Source organism: Vombatus ursinus, unplaced genomic scaffold, assembly GCF_900497805.2.
Source record: "Vombatus ursinus unplaced genomic scaffold, bare-nosed wombat genome assembly UNPS02014805.1, whole genome shotgun sequence".
NCBI lineage: Eukaryota > Metazoa > Chordata > Mammalia > Diprotodontia > Vombatidae > Vombatus > Vombatus ursinus.
The window spans coordinates 12,825,339-12,847,531 of record NW_020954583.1 but is presented as its reverse complement, the minus strand read 5'-3'; positions in this window follow the sequence as shown (position 1 = coordinate 12,847,531).

The window sequence follows — 22,193 nt, the reverse complement described above, 5'->3', positions numbered from 1 at the left end:
ATTATTGATTGGTTAGTAAAATTATTATTTATAGAGAAAGTTTCCAGATTTTTTTGTGGTGGCAAATAATTGGAAATTGAGATGATGCCCATCAATTGGGGAATGGTTGAACAAGTTGTGGTATATGAATATAACGGAATACCATTGTGCTATAAGAAATGATGAACAGGCTGACTTCAGAAAAACCTGGAAAGACTTGTATGGTCTGATGCTGAGTGAAGTAAGCACAACCAGGAGAACATTGTACACAGTAACAGCCACATTGTGCAATGGCTAATATTGATAGACTTAACCCTTCTTAGCAATACAAGGATCTAAGACATCTCCAAAGGTCTCATGATGGAAAATGCTATCCACATCCAAAGAAAGAAGTATGGAGTTTGAATGCAGATCAAAGCATACTAATTTGCTATTTTTTTCCTTCTGTTGTGTTTTCTTTCCTCTTTCTGATGGTTCCTCATATTCCTTCTAATTCTTCCTTACAACATCACTAATGTGAAAATATGTTTAATAAGAATGTATATGTATAGCCTTTATCAGATTGCATGCCATCTTGGGGAGGGAGGTTAGGTGAGAGAGGTAGAAAATTTTAAAACTCAAAAGTCTATGGAAGTAATTGTTGATAAGTCAAAATAAATTAATTTTAAAAAAGGAAAAAAATAATAATTCGTTCCAAAAATCTATAATTCTTAATATGGTTATGTAAATTGAGAGAGTGTGTAGTATAGTAGATAGAAAGCAAGCCAGAAAGAGCTAAGTTCAATTCCCACCTCTAGATATTTTGGGGCAAGTCACTTAACTCAAAAGGGCCCTAGAAAACTCTCTAAGACTATAAGTTATGGATAAGTTACCTGTCTGCATTCTTGGAGTTGTTTACATACTAAGTTCCCCATGTGGAAGAAATTGTAGGTCTAAACCAAATAAATTGATATGATAAATTATAAATAATAATATATTTCTTCAAATGACAAAGGAATCTTTGAAAATGTGTTCTTTAAATTTCAGAAGGTTTAATAGCTGACTCTGTCATGAAAAAAAAAAAGATGTTGTATGGGGACTTCCAGGAAGGTAGCTGAGGGAGTAATTGTGTTTAAAGAGTGATTTCCCCAGTTTAAAAAATCAAGAAATGATTCAAATAAAATCACAGAATAACAACAGAAAAAAAGAGGAGGTAGAAAAGAAATTCTCAAATTCTCACAAGGAAAATCTCACAGAAATATCAGAAGAAGGATGAAGTGAATGAAACACACAATCCTAATTCAATGAATAAATTCCAGAAGGTGTGTAAAAATATTAAAGAAATCTTAGGAGAAAAAATTGTGATAACAACTAGATCCTGAAAAATGAGAATTGAATAACTGTAAAAATAAATAAGTTTAGGAACTTAATGAAAAAAATTAAATGGTTATTGGGTCTCTTGAAGGAAAAAAATAAGACAGTTTAGAATATAATGTCTGTCATAATCAAATAAATGAAACTCTGACAAGAGGAATGAATGAGGCAGAATAGTATATTAAAATACAGAGACTTAATTGGGTCATTGATTTAGCTTCCTGTTAGCTTAAATAGAAAAGCCAAAGTAGGAATGGTCATTTGGCTCCTCCTTCAGGTTTCTGACTAGCAGACCAGAATAGTCAACTGTCTCAGAAGGAAACTGTGCTCAGCTATACAACCACTGTATTCTCACTGTATATTCTTTTCCTAGACTGACTCTCCAGATATAGGTAAGTAAATCTTTTTGTTAATTGATATATATTTCATGAGTACCTCATTTTATTTCAGTCTTGAACCTGAGGTACCAGATCATATTTTTTTAAATACATTTATTTATTTATTTATTTTAGTTTTCAACATTCACTTCCATAAGATTTTGAGTTCTAAATTTTCTCTCCCTTACTCTTCTCCCCACTCCCCAAGACAGCATGCAATCTGATATAGGCTCTAAATATACATTCATATTAAACATATGTTCACATTAGTCATATTGTAAAGAAAAATTAGAATCAATGGGAGAAACCACAAGAAAGAAAAAGAACAACAACAGCAACAACAAAGCAGACAAAAAAAAGAGAACAAATAGTATGCTTCAATCTCCATTCAGACTCCACAGTTCTTTTTCTGGATGTGGATGACATTTTCCATCATGTTTCCTTTGGAGTTGTCTCAGATCTTGGCTTTGCAGAGAAGAGCTAAGTCTATCAGGATTAGTCATCACGCAATGTTGTTGTTATGGTATGCAGGGTTTTCCAAGTTCTGCTCATTTCACTTAGCATCAGTTCATGTAAGTCTTTCCGGGTTTTTCTGAAGTCCACCTGCTCATCATTTCTTATAGCACAATAGTATTCCATTACATTCATATACCACAACTTGTTTAGCCATTCTCCAATTGATGGGCATCCTCTCAATTTCTAATTCTTGGCCACCACAAAAAGAGTTACTATAAATATTTTGTATATATGAGTCTTTTCCCCTTTTTTACAATCTTTTTGGGATGCAGACCTAGAAGTGGTATTGCTGGATCAAAGGGTATGTATGTACAATTTGGTTGCCCTTTGGGCATAGTTCCAAATTGCTCTACAAAATGGTTGAATCAGTTCACAGCTCCACCAACAATGCATTAGTGTTCCAATTTTCTCACATCTTCTCCATCATTTATTTTTTTCCTGTTTTGTCATGTTAGCAAATCTGATGGTGTGATGTGGGAAGCAGATCATCTTGAGTCAAGTTTGACTTAGAGTACTGGCCTTACAGTTGCTTATTCAGTGGTATTATACTCACATAGATACAAGTGCCTCTCCCCAACCTTACATAAGGATCTCTGCAGGCTATATATTGACTTAGTTTTAAAATGCAATGTTATCTATGTTTTATTGTATTTCCACTTATTTTGTCAAATATTTCACAATTACATTTCAATCTCTTTAAGGCAGCACTTGTTGTGGGCCACATGCTACCTCTGGCTTAGACTGTAACACTTAACAAACCAGGAAAGACAAATTAATACAACAGTTACCAAAGAAAACTGTCAGAGTTACTATGATAACAGCAAATTAAAGGTTATTAAAGAATAGTATTGACAATGCTATTTAAGATAAATTCAATTTCTTCAATCTACTATCAAGATTTCCAATGACTACTTTTTTCTGTTTTCTCAAAATATAAAATGCATCATCTTGTTTAAAGCTCAGAGCAAATAAAGGCAATTTTTAGTCATTTGGGGTTTAACAACTTGGGTATTTCCCAGACATTATACTTTCCTTTTATCTTCTACTTCTCTTTTAGCCATTTTATTCATTGTGGTATTAATACAAAAGATTCAACAGGAGAAGGCAAAAAGTAGTGCTCCTCAAAAAAAATAAATTTCAAAGTTTTCAACTCCTGAAACATTCTTTGGTTGGATTATGTATATCTATGATGCTTAACTAGAATTCTTAAGCCATCTCTGTAAAAAGACCCTTGCAAATTAAAATAACAAATCTGAAACCATTCACTATTCTGAGAGCTCTGAAACCATGGAAAGTACACTGAACAGGGAAAGAAAGAAAGAAAGAAAGAAAGAAAGAAAGAAAGAAAGAAAGAAAGAAAGAAAGAAAGAAAGAAAGAAAGAAAGAAAGAAAGAAAGAAAGAAAGAAAGAAGGAAAGAAGGAAGGAAGGAAAGAAGGAAAGGAAGGAAGGAAGGAAGGAAGAAAGAAAGAAAGAAAGAAAGAAAGAAAGAAAAAACCATGATAATAATATTAGCACTGCTACTATATTCATTTCTTCAAATCTTAGTTTCTTCATCTGTAAAATGAGGAATTTGGGCTGGATTATTTCTGTGGTCATTTCAAGGTCTAAAATTCTACAATTGTTTCTATTTGTCACAGGGACAGAAGAAAATAATAGGAAAAAATAGACTAGAAAATCCATAATTATTTTCAGGGAAACCTTAGGGCATAATGAAGAATAACTTCAGTGAAATTTCAATATTTTCTGCTGAGTTACATGGTAGAAAAATGCATTAATGCTAGCTTCTACATTTACAAATCTATAAATACTAATTAGCAATTAAATGGAAATATAATAAATGCTGTGAATCAAGGGTAATTATAAATTCTGGCAGCTAACTGTGGTGTGAATAACACCAAATGAGAGCTTTCCTTTATTATCCTGAATAATTAAGAATTAAATAAGGTTAAAGTGCACATTGTATTACAAAAATCATTTCTGTATATAAGAAATCAACTTATGGTTTACATTCCTACTGTCTTTAAAAACACTAACCAATTTTACATAGTAATAATATAATGAGGAAACAGATCACAAGGTAAGAGAATGATTGTCTCAAAATTGTGACGTATAGTAAAATGAATCCATTCTCTCAAAACAGAAATTAGCTCCAGTGCTATGGATTGTGTACCCTAGTGGAGCCCATATTATAAAATTATTAATAATGATGGGAACACTGAACATAATAGACTAGTCATTAATATCTGTTTCTAGTATTTATTATAATATGAATCATGTAGTGCTCATCTGGTATTCAGATTATGTAATGGCATTATTATTTAGGTATTGAATAATGTTCCACAGAAAAACATTATAGTTCTATCTTCTGAAAGACAAAAATGTTACACTCTTTTGGTAACTAATAATTGGCTTTTTATTTCTTTTTCCACATATTTTCCTTTGGAAGCTTTGCAACATTTTTGGGGTCATAATTCAATCAATTCAATATTATCCCAAAACAGTAATATCTAGAGGACTTCACCTACCACAGGGAATCCATTTTCAGTTTGAACTCTGTGCTATTCCTTCTCTGCCTTGGAAGTAGCATAAACAATGCTGTAGAGCACATGCTATAGCTATTCTATGCCTTACTTGATAATAATCAGGAGATTGTCAAATTTGTCATTGTTTTATGCATTTCAAGGAATACTTTATGATTTTAATCATTCATTGGAGATACGTTGTTGAAGGAAAGCCTTTAAGGAAACAATTGTCTCTGCCAATTCAGTCACAAACAATTAACACAAATGAGATTTTGTATTTATTTGTACTTTTCAGTCAATCTTGTCACTGGTAAATGTCATCAATTATAGAATTTTATTTGCAAAAGCCTGCCTCTACCTTTTTCAAAATTATATCAAAGATGCCCTTATTAAATGTGAATATTATTCTCATAAAGATTTTATAGACTTGGGAAGGTTACTAATTATTAATATTCTTTCAAAAGCTTCTATCAGTAATAATAATGTCTGTGATTCTCCTCCCCCCCAGACTCACATACCTAAGCTCAATATCCTTCCTTCTTTTATACAGGAACAATTCTTATCAGTACATGTATCTTATACAGGTAGTACAAAGTGACAATGAACTTGGCCCAGAATTTAGAAAGAGAGCAGGCTATATTTTTTAAAGGAATCATGACCCCAAACTTCTTCCTGAATTATAAAGGCCTCATATTTTAAAGTATTCTTGCATTGATTCAATACAGTTTAAAATCATGGAATAGCATCATTAATGAAGGATCAGAAGTTGAGATCATCCAAAAGTTGGTGCAGCGGGATGTGAGTAGAACAAAAAATATTGTCTGGGAAAATATGTGAAGTAGAAACAATGTAAAGAATATCATTTTAGTAATATACTACACAAAAGGAGATGGGATGTTTGTATAGTTAGTGATAGCTGGTCTAGCACTCTACTGGTCTCCACATAATATCAAAAGAAGCACATTAGATAGATCTATTATAAAGGATTGAAGGGAGGAAATGAAAAAGAATCATAGAAAAGGAGAAGGCATGGACTGACTGTAATCTGCAGAGGAAGGAGGAGGAATGACATAGCTGATATCATAGATTAATGGAAGTATAAAAGTATAGAAGTTATTTCTTCTAGTTCTTCTTTTCACACTCCAAGAGTAGAACAAACTATATTATAATCACGCCTCCCACACAAAATGATTAAAATGATATTAAATAAATGGAATCAACCAAATAAACCCAATGAGATAGTAGTTGGATTGGAGAGAGGAAGTAGTTTTAACTTTCAGGTAAAATATGGAAAATGGATATTTCTATACAGGGAAACCAATCAGCCAATTATCCTATTAATGAGTTTTAATTAAATGCATTCCATGTGCTAGCTCTCCAAGCACTGGGAATAAAAGATCCCAGAATTAAATAATCCTTACTCAAAAAAAAAAAAAACCAACTTATGTTGTAATGGAGGAAATTAATCAACATAAAATATATAACTATCAAGTTAATAAATACAAACATAAACAAAGTTATGGCAGTTATGTTGTGCAGTGGATAGAGCTCCAGGCCTGGAGTCTGGAAGACCTGAATTCAGATCCAGCCTCAGACACTAACTAGCTATATCGCCCTGGGCAAGTCACTTAAATCTGTTTGTATCAGTTTCCTTTTTTGTAAAATGAGGTGAAAAAGGAAATGGTGAACAACTCCAGTATCTTTGCCAAGAAAACCCCAAATAGGTTCACAAAGAGTCAGATACAAGTGAACAACAACAAAAAGTTTAACACAAGGTAATTTGGGAGGGAGGACACTTACAGTTGTGGGGATTAGGAAAAACTGCATGAAAAGTAGTGCTTGAGTTATGTGTCTTAAAGGAAGAGACTCTAATTCCATTACCTTTGCTATAAACTTTAATTCCATATGCCAACCACATTGTTTGTACTTGATCTGGCTTTCTTATGACTGTTCTTTTTGCTAGATGTTTCTTTTTCACTCTCCTTTTTTTTTTCTAATTTTCCAATTTATGTTTTTTTTTCTCTTTCTGTGATTGTGTTTGTGTGAGATTTGAGAATAGTGGTGATGATGAGGTCTAGAGGTTTAGGGGTGCTGGGACCCTGAGATCATGACACGCAGGTCCTGCTTGAAAGAATTGGACCCAAGCCTTCTTTCAGCCAAAGACAGGGTTTATTAAAGATCCACCATATTAGCCAGACTCTTAAGGAGTCTGAGAGTCTGTGAGGTATTGGCTAGATTCTAAGAATCAGAGCAGTGGCTAAATTTTAAGAATCTAAGCACCTTAATGGAGAAAGACCGTGGGAGGGATCTAGGAGTGGCCAAGTAGTTTGGGGTGACTGGAAGAGGGGTTTAAGGAAGATCTGAAGTGCAGTGGCCAGTAAGCTGGGGTGAACAGAACTCCTGGGACCTAGACCACTTGGCCAAGAGAGAATGGAGCCTAGCTAGGATTAAGGGTGGGAAATGGCCTGGGACCATAGGGAGGTAAGACAATGGAGGCCTAAGCAAGGTTAAGGGTAACAGAATTGGAAGATTAGGTGTAGCCACAATGAAAGGCCAGTTGATGGGATTATAAACTCAGGCAAAAGCCAGAGATTTGTCCATGAGGGAAAGTCCAGGGTTTTTCCTTTTGGGGTCTAGCTCCACTCCTCATCATTCCCCCCTCAAACAAATGGAACTGAAATTCTTTTGGGGGAAGAGGCAAAGGTCTTGGCTTCTGAAACTGCTTCCTGCTGGCAAGGGGCATAGAGCTGTCCCTGCCTTGAGGGGGTCCCAAAAAGGAGGTTGACTGGAACCAAGCACAGGCTGCATCCAGGGAACAATGGGGGGACATTGGCTGGTACTCGATGTTTGCTACCAACTGTAGGTGAATGGCCTGTAGTTTGGAAGACACAAATCTAACAGAAAAGATAGTGGGGCCTAGATGTAAAGCAGGGGCTAAATTTAGGGCCCAAATATGAGAGGATAAAACATCTCTAGCTCTGTTTGGATTCAGATAATTCCATTTTCCAACCATGTAGTATCAAATCCACCTCATAGCCAGACTCAGGAATAGCCAGGTGGGTAACATTCCCTTTCAAAGGAACATAATGGGGAAACTGAGCCAGGAGAATCCCACCTTAAACTGAGGCTAAAATTGTCCTCTTAGCTTTTCCTGATGCTGACTTCCCACCAATATCACATTCTCTGAGTAGTTTGTGGCATTTCTCTCAGATGATGGATTATTGATTATCAATGGATTATTATGATTCATCAGACAACTCAAAATAAAATCCTATGAGCTTTTACCTCACACAGCAAGTTTCACTAATCATAGCTTAGAAAAAACTTTTCCAGGATTTACATCTCAAACTTAGATTTGTCCTGGTTGAAAAAGCCAATAGTTAGAGATTATATCTGTATACTTGTAAATTCTCAGCAAGCCATAGAGAACTCAAACAAGCTTTTTGGCAAGTTTACACATTAAAATAATAACCAACAATAGCCAAATTATTTTAGCAGTAACCAAATTATGAGAAGTTGCTTGACATAATTCCCTGATGACAAACAATTAGCTCAACTGTCTCTCACACTTCTGGGGAACATGGGGAGGTCTGGTGAACAGAGGGAAAAGGGAGATGAGAGGTTTAACTAGAGAAATTTGGCTTCCCAAATTCACCATCCCTTCCCAGCAAGGGGGGGGCTGGACAAGATGAGATGATAAGAAAGGAGTGTTGAAACAACAGATCCTCAAATAGGAAGGGGAGGGGGGTATGTCAGGAGACATCCCTTAGTTTTCCATTCAATGCCCATGACCAGATGGTCAAGGGGCAGGTAAGGACACAGAGTAATTGGCTAAAACAGAGAACATAACCATGATAAAGTGGGTAACCTTACCTTCAGCCTCCTTGAAGGAGGATTTGGGAATAAGCCTCGGGAAACAAAAAAACAAAAAACCCAAAGAAGTACCTCAAGTTTTCCCAAGTCCCTAGAACTGAGAGAATTGAGAGGATTGGGCCTATGCTTCCACATAGGGAGCCAAAAATGTGCTCAGGTCCATGGTCTTGAACAGAACCACTGACCCAAGAGCATGAGAGTGTCAGGCTGAGTTTGAGACAACCTCATAGTTATCTGACCTAATGGGATCTGAGAGGTCAGGCCCGAAAAACATTTCCAAGCCAAGCTTTCCTAGTTGCTTGGAAATCCACCCAATTGCAGGGCAAAAAAAAGGGATTAGGGGAAGAGGGGAGGCTTAGGTACTTTCCAGTCTGGGCTGGTGAAGAGCTTGGTATTAAGCAGTTTTTCCAGATGCAGGGACCCATATGATGAGTTCTAGAGGTTCAGGGTGCTGGGACCCCAAAATCACAACACACAGGTCCTGCCCGAAAAAATTTGACCTAATCTTTCTTTCAGTCAAAGACAAGGTTTATTAGAATATCCATCATATTGGGCAGACTCTTAAGGAGTCTGAACATTCTGAGCAGTTTAATGGTGACAAGATGGACCTTATATACAGAAAGACTGTGGGAGGGATCTAAGAGTGGTCAGGTAGTTTGGGGTGACTGGAGCAGGGATCTAAAGAAGATCTGAATGGTAGTGGCCAGTAAACTGGGGTGAACAGAACTCCTGGGACCTGGACCACTTGGCCAAGGGAGATTGGAGCCTAGCTTGGATCAAGTGTGGGAAATGGCTGGGGGCCATAGGGAGGGCTGGGCTAGGTTAGGGGTAACAGAAAATTGGGAGATTGGGTGTAGCCACAAGGAAAGGCTAAATTGATGGAATTATAGCCTTAGGCATATGCCAGAGATTTGGATATGTGGGAAAGTCCAGGGTTTTTCCTTTTTGAGGTCTAGCTCTCATTTTCATCACATTGAGTATAGAGTATTAGAAATTGTGGAACTAGATCTGCAGTTGCTAGGCCACTGAGGCTTTCTGCTTTTACTATTGCTGCTGTTGCCAGCCCTGGTTGCTTTTCTCATTTTCCTAGTATTGATCATAAACCCAACTAAGGACCTCAGGAGAGATTATCACTACACCATTGTCCCATGTCATGCATGGACTATATCACAAACATGAGATCTTCCATACTATTTACATAAAGCATTCTGCAAAGTTTAGAGCACTATACAAATTTCAGCTATCAATATCTCCTTATTGTCAAGTTTTAAAGGAGAAAGGACATCTCATTTTATCCAGCCTAGAGCAACACAAGTTTTGTGGAAGATAAAGCTTTAACATGTAATTTGAATGAAAAAAGGAGAATGGACTGTCATTTTTCAACTTTGGATGATGTATAGTGACAAAAATGTTTATTATGATACTGTGTACAAGATAAAATTATTAGAAAACATTACACTATTTACAAGTTCAATTTGAATTCTTTCATAAAATATCATTTCTGTTATTGAATGTAAACATATATGATGTATGAATTTGTATGTATGTATGTATGTATATTTTTATTTCTACCACTTCCTCTACCAGGGCTTTCTCTTTTTATCCTCTCCTACTTTCAATTCTCCCCTCCCTTCAACCCTATAAAAGAGAGCTATCTTTGAATTTTCTTAGTGGAGATCTCTTCTTTGACATCACTATATTCTACTTATGGTAGATCCTTGAGTATAGAGATACCCCTATGTCCCCCTTGTTTAGTAAAACACCTTGGGACATAGGCCCTCGATAAATGTAATTGAATTGTTTATTTAAAGTGTATAGTTCACAATCATAGAATTTCAAAGTTGAAAGGGATTTTCAAGTCTACTTAGATACATCTCATACATGACAAAGAATCTATTCTATAAATACCCAACAAGAAATTACCTAACCTTTACTATTAGATTTCCAGGAAAAAGTGACCAGCTACCTCAAGAGACAGTCTGCTCTTATTTAAATGGCTCTAATTGTTAGGAAATGCTTTGTTTGTTTGTTTTCCTAACATTAAGTGGAATTTCACCTTTTGCCGGGTCCATCCATTGCTCTTGGTTCAGCAATTCTTCCATATGACAGCCCTTCAAATACTTGGATACAGTTATTGTGTTCCCAATTATTTTTCTTTTCTCTGAGCACAAATCCTCAATTTCTTTAATGTAAACCAAGCCAAAGTAACAATAGCATTTTACCAAAACCTCAGGAATTTATTTAAACAAGAAATCAACTATGAAGCAACATTATAAAAAGTTTAGTGCAAACAAAAGCTATTTCTACAAGCAATAAAGATGAGAAAAACATGACTTAAAGGGAAGCACATATTGAAAAGAAAATAAAGTAGAATACATTTCTACATAGTTGCTCTGATTACATTGCAACAATATGACACAGTCTGACTTCTGTACACAATCCAAATGACAACAAATACAACAGAAATAAGAAAGAAAATCAATAAAATGATAGGTTATATTTGTAAAAGACTGTGGCAATTGGGATGAGAGGCAAGCACATAGCTATAGTCAGTAGTAGTAACCCAATAACCTAAATATGAGTAGATTGAAAGTGGCATTTCAGAAAGAGGAAGACAATTATATAAATGTATGAATTCAGTAACTTTTTCAGTTACTTGTTGATTAAATCTTAAATTGATTAAAATATGCAAGTTCATTTATGTGTCAACATTATTTGATATATAATTTTCAAATAGCCCATGGAATATAAGAAGTAGTCATTTTATGGAGTAAAACTTCCTCTATAAGTAATATCCCAAAGCCAAACAGTATCAGACTCACTGAAACAAAGTGGAAACTGACCTACAGTATCAAGTGGAGCATGAAATTATTCATCTTATCCACTTGTTTCATAACTCTTACTGTTAAACCTGACTAGAACATAAATGAGTGTGACTGCAAATAAAGTGTCTGAGAAGGCCATTTATCTTTGTTGTGCTAGTAGTGATCAAATGTTCAGGGAGAATCTCCTTCAGGAATCATCTCCATTAAAAATGCACCATTGTTTGTATGGCTAATATGCTATTATAGTCACAGATCATAAACCACAAATATTCTCCTGCAGCAGAGCTATGGCAATCTTTACACGAGACCTTGAAATACAAACATCAGTATATCAGGAACCAACTGTTAGTAGCTTATTCACTTTAAAGACACCAGATTTCAATAGTTTTCTAAATGCATTTCAAGGATGTGAATAGTAAAAGAGATTTTAAATCAAAAGGTATCTGTTATAGGAATCTATTCCCTTAGGAGATTATGTATATGCCATTCCAGTAAAAGTGAGGTAAATAGCAAAACTGATAAAATTTGAAGGTAATTGCATACATGAGAATTCTCATATTTGATGTTGGTCATTTTTTGCTGCTTCTACCCAAGGGATTAAAGTAAAGAGGTTTTCCCTCCCTACTTTAAAGCCCTCAGGAATTTTTTTTAAAACAATGTGCATTTGCCGCTTTGCCTGAAAAGGAGACAATTTTATGACTTTAAATTTTCAGTGGACAAAACCTCAGACTCTAGAAAATTTTGGATTATATTGGATTTCCTACAGCAAAACCAATGGTCCATAACTGCATCCCCCCACCCCCCAGTTACACAATGGCAGAACATCAAGAGTGGATTGAGGTAGAATGTTCTCTATTAAACCTAAGCATTCTTGGGGCAGCTACGTGGCTCAGTGGAGTCAGGAGGACCTGAGTTCAAATCAGACCTCAGACACTTGACATTTACTAGCTGTGTGGCCCTGGGCAAGTCACTTAACCCCATTGGTTAGGCCCCCCCCCTCAAAAACAAAAGAAACAATCTTTCTTTTATAGTTTTAATGTGGAGCATCTTGTGTTGATATTTAGTTAAAATGCATAAAATCTGCCACTCTTCTGAAAAAATGGTCTGGTGAAGAAGATAGCAACCTTCTATACCTTTTTTCTTTCAGAGAGACTATAACTAAGGAATGTATCTTTGCCCTTTCTAAGGCATTAATTACATATCATTCAGCCAGCCACTCTAAATTCAACAATGTACAATTTTGTGAATTGTAGGTACACAGCATACTTATATAGTTATAGACCTTATAAGGAAAGGTGTTATTCTGATTATGCCCAGTAAAAACCTCCTCTTAGTTCTACCATGTTTCTATCCTCCTCACATTCTTTTTTTCCCTTCCCCCAACCCCATTCACCAGTTTTCCTTGTCCCTAAGGAAAAAAAAATAGCTAAGATCTCTAGGAAATTCCCTGGTACCCTCAAATTTATTAATCTTCTCCAGGTTTTGCTAGAAAAAAATTGAACTGACATTGTATTTTTAAAAAATTACCACATTAATTGCCATATTACCACTATTAAGTTTAATCTGCATTATTAACATTTTCTTCACTTTCTTAAAACTAGACAATCTTTTCCCCCACTTAATAATATTTTATTTTTTCCAATTACACGTAAAGATAGTCTTCAACATTCATTTTTATAAGATTTTGTGTTCCAATTTTTACTCCCTCCCTCCCCAAGAGAGAGGAACAAGAGTTCCGCCTCCCCAAGACAGCAAGCAATCTGGTATAAGCTATACATGTACCATCAAATTAAACATATTTCCACATTAGTCATGTTGTGAAAGAAGAATTAGAACAAAAGGAAAAACCATGAGAAAGAAAAAAAAGAGAAAATAAGATACTTTAATCTGCATTCAGACTCCATAATTCCTTTGAAAAAATTTTTCTTGATAATTTATTTATTTTTAGTTTTGAACATTCACTTCTATAAGATTTTGAATTTTACATTTTCTCCCCCTCCCACTGCTCCCCCCCATCCAAGATGGCATGCAATCTGATATAGGCTCTACTAATACATTCATATTGTGAGAGATGATCTCTGAGAATCTCTCAGGAATGAAGCCTCCTCAGGGAGTTAATTGATTCTTGTTCTGTTGAAACACTTGCAGCTGGTTGACCTTGTGAAGAAACATGCTTTTCAACTTTATCAGACCTCCTCCTCCCTCTCTAAAACTATTTACTCTAAAAAGAAAAAGAAAACCTCCTGTCTCCAGGCAAGTTGTAAAAAGTGTCCTTGTTCTTTGTTGCTGGGGTAGATTGCTGCAAATAGATTGTACCCTCAGAGCTTGCATTAATGAACCCTGAGGAAGGGGGGGAAGGGGATTGAACTAGGACCTATATAACCTGTTGATCTGAACACACCTCTGCTCTCTTCAGTCAGCACCAATTTTTTGGTGTTCTGAGGGAGCCCTTTCCTGAGAAAGCTAATAAATGAATTTTTCTTTTTGCTAATATCTCTGAGTCTCGGATTCATTGATAAAGGTCTCTGTACCCCACACAATATTAAGAATATTTTCCCATTAGTGATGATGTAAAGAACAATTAGAACTCATGGGAGGAACCATGAGAATGAGGCAATAAAACAAAACAACAAAGGAAAAAGAGAGCAAATAGTATGCTTCCATCTGTATTCAGACTCCATAGTTCTTTCTCTGGATGTGGATAGCAATTTCCATCAAGAGTCTTTTGGAGGTATCTTAGATTCTTGCATTGCTGTGAAGAACCAAGTTTATCAAAGTCAATCATCCCACAATGTGGCTTTTACTGTGTACAATGTTCTCTTGGTTCTGCTTATTTCACTCTGCATCAGTTCATGTAAGTCTTTCCAGGTTTTTTTGAAGTCTGCCTGGTCATCTTTTCTTATTGCACAATAGTATTCCATTACATTCATATACCATAACTTGTTTAGCCATTCCCCAATTGATGGGCATCCCTTCAATTTCCAATTCTTTGCCACCACAGAAAGAGCCGCTATAAATATTTTTGTACATGTGAGTCCTTTTCCCAGTTGTACAGTCTCTTTGGGATACAGACTTAGAAGTGGTATTGCTGTGTCAAAGGGTATGCACATTTTTTATAGCCTTTGGGCATAGTTCCAAATTGCTCTCCAAAATTGTTGGACCAGTTCACAACTCCATCAACAATGCATTAGTGTTTCAATTTTCTCAATTGGTGGGAAAAATGTCATTTGTCACTTTCCTGTTTTGTCATGTTAGCCAACCTGACAGGTGTGATGTGGTACCTCAGTGTTGTTTTGATTTGCATTTCTCTAATCAATAATGATTTAAAGCATTTTTTCATATGACTATAGATAGGTTTAGTTTCTTCATTTGGAAATTGTCTGTTTATATCCTTTGACCATTTATCAATTGAAGAATGACTTGTATTCTCATAAATTTGACTTAGTTGTCTATGTATTTTAGAAATGAGGACTTTGTCAGAGACACTAGTTGTAAAAATTCTTTTCCAGTCTCTGTTTCCCTCCTAATCTTGGGTGCATTGGCTTTGTTTGTACAAAACCTTTTCAATTTAATGTAAACAAAACTATACATTTTGTATTTCATAATGTTCTCTATCTCTTGTTTGGTCATAAATTCTTTTCTCCATAAATCTGAAAGGTAAACTATTCCTTGCTCTCCTAGTTTGCTTATGATAGCAGGCTTTATATCTAAATCCATACTCATTTTGACTTTATTTTTGTATAGGGTATAAGATACTGGTCTATGACCAGTTTCTGCCATCCATTTTTCCCATTTTCCCAGTAGTTTTTGTTAAATAATGATTTCTTATCCCAGAAATTGGAGTCTTTCAATTTACTGACTTGTAGATTAGTTTAGTCATTGACTGTTGTGTCTTGCACACCTAACCTATTCCATTAATCCACCACTCTATTTCTTAGCCAGTACCAAGTCATTTTGATGATTGCTGCTTTATGATACAATTTAAGATTTGGTACATCCAGACCGCCTTCCCTTGCATTTCTTTTCATTAGTTTCCTTGATATTCTGAACTTTTTGTTCTTCCAAATGAATTTTGTTATTGTTTTTTCTAGCTCCATAAAATAATTTTTGGTCGTCTGGTATGTTGCTGAATAAGTAAATTAATTTAGGTAGAATAAGACTCCATAATTGTTTCTCTGGGTGTGACTAGCATTTTCCATCATGGGTCTTTTGGAATTATCTTAGATCATTGTATTTCTGAGAAGAGCTAAAGGTCTAGACAATCAGCATAACAATAATGCCTTCATTTACATTGTTTACTGATTTCTGAGATGTAAATATTCGTAATGAAAACTTAACAAGCAGTTATAGAGCCAGTTCAAACTAATTTCAACATGCCCCAGGTTCTCCCTCTGAATAGAAAATTGTCTCAGAATGCCTCTTTCCTGATTATCCAGGCTAGCTCAACCATCCAAATTATTACCTTCTAGCCATCACCACACATTTTTCTCTTCCATTTTCATTAATTCTGAAATTGCCTTACCTGGTAACAATATATTGCCATACTACTTCTCCCTGTGCCTTGCAACCCTAAATTATTTTTTTTGCCCTCATCACAACCTCCAATCTCTTCACTCTTTGTTTCTCAACCCCCACCCCACCCCCTCGGTTATCACCCCTTCACTAGCTACAGTCACATCACTATTTCATATTGACCTCAATGTTAACTAGTTTGACTATACAATCCTCTTCTGTTCCTTATTTTATTGCTGATTGTATCCTACTGAGCCTCAGGTTTTGATCATTACCATCATTTGCATCCTTTAATCCTACTTGCTTCTGAATGAAGCTAGAGAAAATTGCAAAACCATGCTAATTGAGACTACTATACATTTACGTTATGTAAAATTGTGGGACCTCACCATCATAAGGCAATCCTTTCATATCTTCTAATATTTTCTCAATCTCATTCACTAAAGTTGTTTTCCAATTTTTTTTTTCATCCTTTCTCAAACTTCCTACGATTCCCCTTCCCTATTCTCTTAGCTTACCTCATATTTCCCTGAAAAAAAGAAACCTTTCACTGGGATCTCCTTTCTTCCCCTCACTTCATATCACTCATATTCTTTCTGCCACTGTCTCCTCTTTCAACCTCATCTTTGCAAAGGGAAACCACTCAATATACACAATGATACAATTTTATCCCATATTCTCCAGTAGATTGCCCCCTCTGTCTCACATATCTTCAGTCTCTTCTTGTCTGTTGAATGCTTCTTTAATGCCTACAAAGACATTATATGTCCATTAACACCCCCCCCAAAAAAATAAAAACACAAACAAAAAACCTTATTTCATCTGTGCCTCTCTACTGGCTATTATCCTTTACCCAGTCCTCTTTTGTGGCTGAACTCTACTTATGGTATCACCAAGGAGTCAAGGATAGTTATCCTTTTTTTGGCTACACTTCTTGAGAAGTAGATGCCTCCAGTTTCTTTCCCCTAACTCTCTTCTTAATTCTCTATAGTCTGTATTCTGACATTATCTTTCACCTAAAACTGATCTTTCCAAAGTTACCAATCATCTCCTGTCAAATCTAATGGCCATTCTCTATCTTCATCTTTCTAGACCTGTTTGTAGCCTTTGAAATTGCTGATCACTCTTAATATTCTTTTTTCTCTAGATTTTTTGTGACATTACTATCTCATACTATCTTATTCCTTCTCAGTCACCTTTGCTGGACTTCATCCAGGTTACATACCCAATAACCATGAATATCCCACAAGCATCTGTTCTGGACTCTATTTTCTTATCCCTCTATACTATTTCACTTAGTGATTTCATCAGCTATCCAGCATTCAATTGTGATCTCAGGGTCAATAATTTTTAGGCATATTTCTAGAGCCCTAATTTCTCTCTTAACTTTCATTTCAGTCTTATTGGACTCAGTTCATATTGGACATGTTGAACTGAGTGTCTTACAAACATCTTAAACTTAACATATCCCAAACTGAACTTATTTTTTCTCGCAACATCTCTCCCCTTCTTAACTTTCTTATTATCAGTTGTTGTCCTTCATTCTCAAAGAGGACCAAAATGTCATCATTACTTTAGAGTCAAGTTACAGTGAGTCTGACTGTGGTTGATCAGAACATAAGCTCAGAGTGCTCTACCACAGATTGGGCACAAATACTCCATGTGAACATTTGGGGTGGATTCTCTAAATTTGTGCATCTCATATTTCTTCTGAGCTATTTCAATTCTGTTTTGCTCATAGAGGATAGCACCTTCTCTGATAAGGGGACACCATGCTGGGTGGTTCTGTGCCATTGTCTCCCATGTCACACAAACAATTCCAAAGTTACTTTAAGAGTATCCTTGTGTCACATTTTCTGACCACCAGGTGAGCATTTGCCATGTGTGAGTTCTCCATAAAAGTCTTTTTGGCAAGCATACATTTGTCATTTGAACAATGTGGCCAGCCCATCAGAGTTGCTCTCTCTGCAGAAGAGTTTGAATACTTGGCAGTTTAGTTCAAGAAAGCATCTCAGTGTCTGGTATCTTATGCTGCCAAGTTATCTTCAGAATTTTAGTAAGACATTCAAATGGCATACATTCAGTTTCCTGGCATGGTGCTGGTGTGCTATCCAGATTTCACAGGCATAGAACAATGAGGTCAGCACAATGGCTCTGTAGACCTTCAGTTTGGTAGTCAATCTAACATCTCTTCTCTCTCATTCTTTCCTTTTGAGCCTCCAAAACACTGAGCTAGCTATAGCTATGCATGTGTCAACCTCATTATCAATGTGCACATCCCTGGAAAGTATAATGCCAAGGTAAGTGAATCCACAGTATTCAAAACTTCTCCATTTCCTGTACCTAATGGTTGAATACATGAATGGTGTGGTGCTGGCTGATGGAGCACCTGCATTTTCTTGGTGTGAATTGTTTGGCCAAAATTAGCCTGAGCAGTGGAGAATCAATCCTTATTTTGTTACACCTTAGCTTCAGAGTCTGCATTGAGTGCACAATCATCTGCAAACAAGAAATTGTACACCAACACTCCCTCCACTTTAGTCTTGGCTTGTAACCTTTTCAAGTTTAAGAATGTACCATCAGTGCAGTAGCTGACCTTGATGACATATTTGTCCTCATTGAATGCATTTGACAACATGGCTGAAAACATCATGCTAAAAATCATGGGAGCAAGCACACAGCCTTTTTTCCACTCCATTGGTGACTGAGAAAGTGTGAGAGCATCATATATGACCCAGAACCTGGGCAAGCGTGTCATTGTGAAATTGACATAAAATACTGATAAACTTCTCTGATCAATCATATTTTGACATAATTTTCCATAAGCCCTCATGATTGACAGTATCAAAGGCCTTTGTCAGAACTGCAAACATTGCATATAGACATTTGTTCTGTTCCTGATATTTCTCCTGGAATTATCGGGCAGCAAACAGCATATGGACTGTGCCTCAGTCATTTCTGAAGCCACATTGGCTCTCAGGTAGATGACCATCTTCCCAGGTGAAAGATCAGCCTATTAAGGAGGACTCTGGCAAGAATCTAGCCAGAAATGACTAAGAGGAAGAGCACCTTATCCCGTCCCCCATGATTATCATGAGACAATCTATTTCTTTTACCTTTATAGAGATGGACAATGGAGATGTCCTTGAACTCCTGGGGGATAATCTTCTCTTGCCATATAAGCCTAAAAATTTCAGTCAGCTTTTGTATGAGAAATGGACCACTACCCCCACCAAGTAAATCTCAGCTGAAATTGAATCAGCACCAGGTGCTTTGCCACATAAAGGAGCCTAATGGTATTCAAAACCTCTTCTTCAGTTGGAACTTCAGCTAGGGAGGGATTGACTTCAACCTGAAGTATATAGTCAGTGGCTTCAGCACTGATTGACAATGGTCTGTTGAGAATACTATGGAAATGTTCAGCCCATCTCTCTAGGATCATGTCCTTATCACTAATCAATATGGCTTCATCAGCACTGAATGAATAGTTGAGGTGTACCATAGGTCTTTGGCCCACAAATAGCTTGCAGGGCATCATAAAAATGCTTTAGATTGTTAATGCAAGCACAGAACTGAATTTCATCTGCCTTCTTACTGAGTCAAGAATCCTACATCTCTCTAAGCTTTGCTTGTACCTTACTTTTGATGGAATTAAATGCTGTCTTCTTAGAGATGGATGAACTATCCTGCTAGTAAACCTTGTGGAGTTCTTGTTTGTTTGTTTTTTCCATTTAGCAGCTTCTGAATTTCCCCATCATTTTCATTGATCCAATCATCATGTTTGCAAGTGTTCTGACCCAGATGAGCAAATTCAGTACTATGCACCAAATCTCTGATAACTGCATACTTCTTCTCTGCTCCATTATTGCCAACTGTGTGTTGGCTTAACTTTTATTTCAAATTAGCAACAAACTCTTCAGGTTCAGAAAAGCACTCTAATCTGTTGACATTAATTCTTCTGGTAGTCATTTTGCCTCAAGGCCACTACTTTTGTTGAATGTGAATATTTAGCTTGGAGAGGATAAGTCTATGATATGTCTAGCACTCTGCATCACACATTGCCTTCATCACTCTCACATTCTGTCTGTCTCTTCTTCTTCCAATCACATACTCTATTTAATGCTATTTTTGCTTTGGTGGTATATCCATTGAGTTTTATTGTGTTTAGGTAAATGGAAGACAGTGTTGGTGATGAGAAGGTCATGAGATGAACAAGTCTTCAATAGTAAGTGACCACTGCTGTTATTGTTTCTACAAAAGCTACTCCAGCTTCACAGCACTCCCCTTCACTGAGGTCACTCCAGAAAAATGTGTTCCCACCTCTGACTTTAGTAAGCTGGACTCCATTTGCAACCTTTTTCCACTCAGGGCTTCTATTTGGATGTGACACCTTCTGAGTTCTCTCACAACAAGACCTGATCGTCTCTCAGATATACTGGATTTTGTGTTGTCTGTATGTGTGTGAACCTTCCATGTATAGATGGTGAATGGATCATCTTTGCAGAAATCTTTTCACCTGTGTGTGTGTGTGTGTGTGTGTGAGTGTGTGTTTTATGTGCATATGTTTCAACCACAGGGTGGGATCCCTCCTTGCTGCAGTAATCAGACCAGGGTTGGGTAAACAAACAATTTTAGGGCACCTCTTCTAGCCCCTTCCTTACACCAGCAGATGAGCAGTGTGATCCTTAAAAAGATGCTTAGACACCCAGAAGCCTGCCAAATTTCATTACTGCTTCCAGTGAGAAAATGACCTTATGGCTTGGGCCACCTGTGTGTCATGTTGTAACTATAGATCCCAGTATATCTGTACCTGTTTCTACATCACTTTCCTGTCACCACAGGACTTTGAGATAGGTAAAATGGTAAAATGGTATGGGTGATGTCTTTTGTTCCATACATAAAATGGATTTAAGGGAGGCAGAGTTGAATTAAGTTATTGGCCTCACTCTCTCTTTTAGAGTCATCACAGTCCTGTGGCAGGATAGAGTCAAGATGAATGGTGATAGTTTGAGATACAGTGGAGGACTTTGGTGTCTTTGATGTCTAACCAAGCTCTAAGTGCTCCACAGTGCCTGCTTCAATGCCTTCATGGACATTAGAACAAATTGTTCTCATCCACTCATTTCACCAGGAAAGCTTTCACATGCTTGGGGTAGATACCCTACCTAACTCACTAACATGTTTGAGACCCCTAGGTTACTCTCAACCTAGTTTGGCCCATCTGCCAAAATGGTTTACCAGAGTGTTGACCACTGTGCATGCTATAGCTAATTGGAGCCACAGGTGAGAGTTAAGTGGATCAGGTGGACACCAAAGGTGGAAAGCAGTCCTGAAAGGGCTCAATAGCCCTCACAGAAGAGGTACTAGTCTGGTCTGAACACACTCTACACACCAACATTTTTATTACTTTGAAAATCACTACTATCCCCCAGTCACCTAAATTCAAAATCCACCACCAAAACCAATTTTTTGCTAAGTCCTGGCTTCTCTACCTTTATAATATCTCTTCTCTGATGCTGTCCCTCTTTCCCTTCGCACACTGTCACCATGCTGGTGCAGACTGTCATCACCTCATGCCTACACTATTGTAATACTCTTTTGAATTATCTCTTCCTACTTCAATCCATCCTCCATAGATCTGATCTTCCTAAAGCACAAATCTAACCATGATGTTACCACTCTAAACCCCTTTCTATAAACTGCAGTGGATCACTACTAATTCTATGATTGAATACAAAGCCCTTTTCCAAAGCCCTCCATAACATACACCTTCCTACTTTCCATTATTCTTTCAACTTACTCCCTTCTGTATTCTGTAATTCAATGACATTGGCCTCCTTGCTGATCCTCACACAAAACACACCATATCCTGACTCTAGGCATTTTCACTGACTGTTCCCCTAAACCTGTGATTCTTTCCTTCCTCATCTCTAACATCCTGGCTTTAGTACCAGCTAAAATTCCAATTTCTACAAGAAGTCTTTGTTCTTTACCTGTGTTTATGCCTTCCACTTCTTTTTATTTTATTTTGTATTCCTCTTAGCTGCATTTCTAGCATTATGTCAAAGAGAAGTGGTGACAATGAAAATTCTGGTTTCATTTCTAATTTTATTGGAAAAGATTGAAATATATCTCCATTATATATTACATAATAGAATAGTAGAGAAAATAATTTGTTTTGTGTCTTCTTTGGGAGATAACTTTCCTTTTGTGATATTATTCCTCAAGAGTCAAA